The sequence below is a fragment of the Monodon monoceros genome, unplaced genomic scaffold (assembly GCF_005190385.1).
Source record: "Monodon monoceros isolate NGI ecotype Baffin Bay Population unplaced genomic scaffold, NGI_Narwhal_1 Super_Scaffold_6, whole genome shotgun sequence".
Lineage (NCBI taxonomy): Eukaryota > Metazoa > Chordata > Mammalia > Artiodactyla > Monodontidae > Monodon > Monodon monoceros.
The window spans coordinates 88,306,894-88,313,769 of NW_021703783.1; positions in this window are offsets into that span (position 1 = coordinate 88,306,894).

Here is a 6,876-nt window from a genome sequence, read left to right on the forward strand (position 1 = left end):
ACCCAAAATTGAATCCAGATCTGAGTATCCAGGCCAGGTGACTTCACCTCCCCGTGCCTCGGTTTCTTCATCTGTAAAATGGGCAGGTCATACCTTTCTCCCTGGCTTTTGGGAAGGATTCATTAAATCTCCCAGAAGCTCTAGCACAGCATTGGTGTCCAACAAATGTTAGTTTGAAGCTCCCTTATATCCTCCCTCCAGTCCTGCCTCCCCTATCAGATTGTCATGAAGGGCTTTTCATTAGGCCAAAGAATGAATTCAGGAAATAGTGTGGGGAAGGCCCAGGCTCTTCACTCTAAACACACAGCTGCGGGTTTAATTATCCCTAGAGCAGTTCTCATGCAGTTCCTTCCGTGGCCAAACATAAAAGTCATCAATGAACTGGCCACTTATATACACATCCTTGCTTGAATGTCCCACCCCATTTTAACACCAGTGTCCCTGGTGGCTCATCACACCATCTGGTCAGTGGTGAGTCAACCTCACAGACTGACCTTGGCATCCCATGATGCTGTGCCCATGAAATTCAGATTAATTTCATTTGAAAATGCAAATCTCACAAACGAGGCAGGATTTCACGAGCTCAATGAAAGTGATATCAGAGCATGGTTCCAATCACACACAAAGCCTTTGACCAGTGAGCAGCTAAGAAGCAGCCTTGTGGAGTAAGCCCCTCCTCCTCCCCTTACTCAGTACACACCCCTGAGCAAGTTGCTTAACCCCTCCACGTTTCAATTTCCTTGTAAAACACACCGAATATGTCCTACCACGTAGAGTTGCGGTAAAAATAAATCCATTAATATACACAAAGAGCCTGGCACGTGGTAAGCACTCAGAAAATGCTGGTTATCAGTACAATGTAGAAGGGTGAGACCAGTTAATAATTAACAAGGAGGAAATCAATGAGGATAATGAATAAGTACGTCCAAAGAGAGTAATTTAAATATCAAAGTACTAAGAGAGGCCCTTAGGAAAACTTGGGAAGCCCTCAAGCATTTTTGCAAAAAAAAGACCCTCTTTACAGTGGTGCTGTGAAAATCTAATAACAAGTGAAGGTTGTCCTAACACACAATTAGACTGTCTTGTCAGAAAAATTCCACCAAAAGGAGAAGAATGTGATTCATTCTTTGTTCATTCTAAAAATTCGAGGGACTCGTTTAATTATAGTACAATAGTGTTTGACGTAACTTACAATTTACTTACTTTCATAAATTTTGCTTTATGTTTAGTGACAAGTTGGTCTCATCCAAAGAGATGGCACACGGGCTGACACTGGGCCGACATGACACTGATGTCCTTGCCCTTGTGTGACATAAATACTTGTGTGGCCGGAGAGAGGGTTCAAGCCAGAGGAAATGGAAACAGGAGATCGTCTTCCTTTCTTTGTATCAGTAAGTATTTACTGTGCCAGTTACTGTTCTAGATCCTTGGGATACAGTCATGAACAAATAGACAAAAAGTCCCAGCCCTCAATTATAATCTAACTGGCAATCTCATTGGCAAGAGGGACAGAGAGTAAGCTCTGAGCCATAGACACACACTTATCTAAGTTACTTAAATAAGTAACTTATATAGCCCGTAAGTGCTGTAGAAAAGGAAAGGAGGATCAGGGTACCAGAGCAGGGGTAAGCAGGGAGGGCCTGGCTGAGAAGGCGGTGCTTGAGCAGACTAGAAGGAATGAAAGAGTGAGCCATGGGATTGCACAGGGAAAAGCATTTCAGGCAGAGGGAACAGCAAATACAAAGAGGCAAGCGTGTCTGGTGTGTTCAAAGGAGCTGCCAGGAGGTCTGTGTAACTGGAGCACACAGAGGCCACGGGTCAGATTTCACAAGGCCTCATAGGCTGTTGGTTCTCCTCTGGATTCAGGGAAGGGGCTTGAGCAGAAGAGGCCAGATATGTCAGCTGTATGGAGCAGAGACTGGAGGGGAAAGGAGAAAAACGGGGAACCAAATGCAGCTGTCCAAGGTGGGGACACAGCTGGCTCACCCCAGGGGCAGCGGAGGTGGGGTGGGAAGTGGTGGGATTCCAGACACATCCGAAAGATGCAACCAACACGAGCTGCTGATGGATTAGATGTAGGATGAGAGGAAAAGGTGTGGGATAATTCCTAGGTTTTTGATTTTGGCCCATGTGGGCCCAGGCCTGGGACCTAGGTCAGCTCCCCATCCAGCAGTTCAAGGCTGCAGTGAGGGGTGGAGAGTCAGACACAGCATCCCACAATACAGCCACCGCCATGTGCAGCCTTGGAAATGATAATAACGGCACGCATCAAGTGGGGACTTACTGGGTGCAAGGCACGGTGCTCTGCTCCTATCGTCTCATTTAAGGCTCATAACAAGCCTGTGACATGGGCATCATTAGTTCCGCTTAAGAAATGAAGGGCCCTGAGCCCAGAGACGGCACTAAAGTTCACAAAGGGAGAAGTGACACGACTGAGACGTGAACCTGGGATTGTCTGACTTGATAGCTTGGGTCCCTAACCACTGTGTGACCCTGCCCCACCCCCATGCCAGGCAGGTCATTTCCCCTCCCTGACCATCTCACATATGGGAGGGATGACCTCTAGCAGTCTTCCAGCTCTGGTATATTTTGTGCTACAAAATCAGGAGTCAAGAGACCCACATGCCATCTGTCTTGGCTTTCCCACTAACCGAACCTGCGACCCTGGGAAAGTGGCTCCCCTGATGAGTCTCACCTGGGCTTGATGATCCCTCCAAACCTTTTCTGCTCAAAAACCCTCTGTCTATATGAATACCACCATTTCCAGAAAGTTCTGGTGGGCACCAGTGGACCTTTTTAGAATGGGTGATGGATTATACTGCCCTCTACACAGAAGACTTCCCAGAGAAGCCCTGTCAAGCTGCCCATCACCCGGGCCTGGCCTGTCAGCATCCCCGCTCTGGCCGGCTGCGCCTCCGAGAAGGTGGCGGATGGAGCAGGCAGCTGGGGTCCTGCCCAGGCCCGGTCCCTCAGAGCTCCATCCACACCCACCTTCCTCCTGAGCTCCCGACCTTCCACCTGTCCTCCCTTTCTCTCTTTCATTCCCTTAATCAAAACAAGAACTGTTCAAAGTCAGGGCTTCGTTTCAACTGAGATAAGGGCTCTAAATGCAAGTCAACATTCACTGCGCCCCTGAGACACTGACGCTGTCAACAACCAGGGAGGGAGACAGTTTTATCCCCACCTGTGTTAGTGAGGCGGGGGCCTGACACAGGAGGGTGGGTCCTCGCCTCCCTCCACCCCGTCCCCTGCTCTGGGCAAACCCTGCCGCGACTCTTCTCTGGGCAAGTCCCACCCCCTAGGTTAACATCCCCATCTCCACAGCACCTCCTCCTCCCCTTCCTCTCAGAGATGCCTCGAGTGCCACCTCCTTCAAGAAGTCCTCCGTGGTTCCCGCTGCCCACGCCCCCCCACCCTCCGCCCTGGGTGTGTGGGTGATCAACCTTCCAGTGAAACTGCATAGACAGTTTCATCTTCTTTCTTTCATTTTATTTTTTAATTAAAATTGTATATATTCAAGGTGTACAACGTGATTTGATATACATATACACAGTGAAATCATTACTACAGTCAAGCTAATTAACATATCACCTGCTCACACAGTTACCGTGTATGTGTGATGAGAGCACCTGAAATCTACTCTTAGCAGATTTCCAGTATTCATTACGCTGCCCCTAACCATGGTCCTCATGCTACATGTTAGATCCCTAGACTTCTTTATCCTCTATAACTGCAAGATTGTTCCCTCCACCAGCGAAACTCCACTTCCCCACCCCCCTGCCCCTGGTGACCACCATTCTACTCTCTGCTTCTACAGAGACAATTTTTGGAGATTCCATATAGAAGCGAGATCACGCAGTTTTTTCCTTTCTGAGTCTGCTGAACGTGACTTCTTGGTTATTAGGATGAGAGCTGGAAAATAAAGTGCTTTCTGAGTGTAGAGGCTCTAGGGGAGGACAGATCTGAGTTCAAATTCCACTCCTCCTGTTTCTTCCCTCGGCAGCCTTGGGCAAGATACTCTCTGGGCCCCCCTTTCCTCATGAGGCTTCTAGGATATTTCAACTGAATGATCAATTTTAGGCACAGGACTGATAGCAGTACTTTCTGCAGACCGGGCACTGTTCAAAGCCCTTTATGGTCAATTCTCACAGCAGCCCTGTGACATGGGTTCTATCAATAAACGCATTTTACAGAAGAAGAGACTGAAGCACAGAGTGTTGAAGTAACTTTGCCCAAAGTTCCCTGGCTCCTCTATTTCTCTGCTGTGTGGCTTTGGGCAAATCACTTCACCTCTCTCATCTTGGACAAGTTATTTTACTGCTTGTGTGCCCCGGTTACCTTCTCTGGAAAATGGGGTATCTGGCATGTATTAATACTCAAAGACAGATGGGGTGTTTTTTTTAAATCCTTACCACCTTCATCATCACTACTGATACAGTTACAGGTTTACCCAAAGAGATACTCAGGAAACATTCAACAAAGGGAGGAGGGAAGGCGGGCAAGAAGGAAGGAGTAAGTGAATGAACGTATGAATGAATGAATGTTATCACCCACCCAGAGAAAGCTCTGGAATGCAGAAGGGGGGCAATAGGGTGTGAAGCATATTTAAGTGATACACCTGTGAATTGATGGACCCTGTGGGTGCAGAACAAACAAGGACCCACATCACTGTAGCTAAGTAACCCTCCACCCCTCAGCTGATATCTCCCTTCAACCCCCAGGGCACGAGTCGTGAAGCATTTGCACCCTGATGGATGGTGATACAGACGGAAACATCAATTGATCATAACTGGTCCATAAATAGACCCCACAACCCAAGTTATCGGTTTAAGACCCCAGGGATGCTTTATTAATATTTCTAATTTATAGGCTCATTTGAGAAGTCATTAGGGACGACAAACCTAATAAATCATGGGTTAAAAGGACTCCAGACAGCAGCGTACAGGGTCTTCCACACCGCACATGGTGGGTGGTAGCCATTGAACTTTTGAGACAGTCATAGCAACTGTCACCAGGGAAACGGGCTGCCAAAGGGAGTCTGGAGTTGGCGGTGGTGACAGCTGGAAGCAGATTATCAAGAAGGCAGCATTTTCTGGTCCAGCAAGGTAGGCAGGGGAAGAAACTGCTATCAATTGTTCAGTGCTTTGTGCAGGCACTGTATTCGCATTGCCTCGTTTAAGCCTCCTCAAGTCACATCTGTGTAATTGCTGTCCTGATTCCTACCTACAGGCGAAGAAACCGAGGCTCAGGGAGACTAGGTCACTGGCTCAGTTAAGAGTTAAGCTGGGATTTAAAGGCAGGAGGCACCCACCCAATGATCCATGCTCTTAATCACTGAACTTTTCTGGCCACCAGTCCAATGTCCCCATTCTACAGAGCTGGAGACTGAGACCCAGTGATGTAGACACACACACAAGTCAACAGCAGAGCTGGGATGAGGACTCAAGCATCTCGACATCTATTGTCTCATTCTTTCTGGAGTTCTTCCCTGACTCTCTGTCATTCTCGTCTCCTTACTCTGTTGTTTTTTGTTTGTTTGTCTGTTTTCTTTCCTCCATAGTATTTATCACCTGCCATGTTATAGATTTATTTCTTTGGATCCCAGCATGCTCATTTGTGAGGGGAGGGTTTGGGCTGTTTAATCTTATAACAACTTGTACCCCAAGTGTTACAACTGGTTGCACACCCATCTCAAGCATAGGATCTTCCCGGTGGTACCAACATAACCAAAGTCCACTTTCCAAAATTCTCCCTTTGGTTACACTCCCTGCTGCCAATGATCAGGAAGAAATGGGGCCTCCTACGTTTGCCCCTTTGAGGGTTTTCTCTGTGCCCTGGAGAGTGGACCAGCCCCTTTCACATTGACACGTTTCTTCACAGGTTACAGCTTTTGTGTCTCCTTAAGTTGCCTTTACACTTCTCTGTTTCAGCGTTTTATTTGTTCATGATTAAGTTCGTCACCAAAAAGGCCATCTCACTTCCTTTTCTAAGTTTTTAAGGGATTTGTTCCTTGTAGCTCCAAACTACTAGCTGTAGTCAGGCAATATTCTTGCTTCCCTTCTTGTTAACAATAGAACCCCAATCTTATTCATGGTGGCAGTGTTCCCAGGTTCTAGATTACATTCCCTAGTCCCACGTTCAGCTAAGAGAGGAGGCTTAATGAGATGAAAGAGAAAGTCACTGGATGAGTTTCCTTCCAGAAAGCCTCTTGACAGGGGGCTGACCAAGCTAAGAGACTGGTCCTTCTTCCCTTCTACCTGGAATGTGAACTTGATGTCCAGAGCCCCAGCAGCCAGCTTGGACTGTGGGGCCAGCTCGAGGATGGAAGCTGACACTAAGGTAGGTAGACCCTAATGTTAGTGAGTCTGCCAGCCCAGCCCTGACCTGACACTCCTGGCTCCATTTACACGACGAAAAAATAAATAAATACGCTATGATCCCTCTTGTGTGTGAAATTTGTGGTTATTTTTATCCAGGATTTCCACCGGTTGGAGCAGGAATGGGTTGCTTCCACAAAAGCTAAATTCTTCTTGTTAAACTCATGTGCCCAGATCATGGTCTGACAGGAGAACACCAGTGAGGCAGTCAGGAGACCTGGGATCCAGTCCTCAATACTCAGGAGTTGTTCTAGGATGACAGATGGATTGTTCCATCCTTCACACTAGCGTTTAATTACATCTCTGCCTCATTGTGGAAAAGAGTTGAGAAGGTTTATTTGAGGATGGAACAACCCAGCACATATTTTCAAGGAATGAATTGATGAAGAAACCAGGGTGAAGAAAAGGAAGTCCAACACACTCTAAGGTCCAAGAGGTCAAATGAGGTGTTTAACTTAGCTTCCTAGGAGCCACAGAGAGAACAGAAACACGACTACCT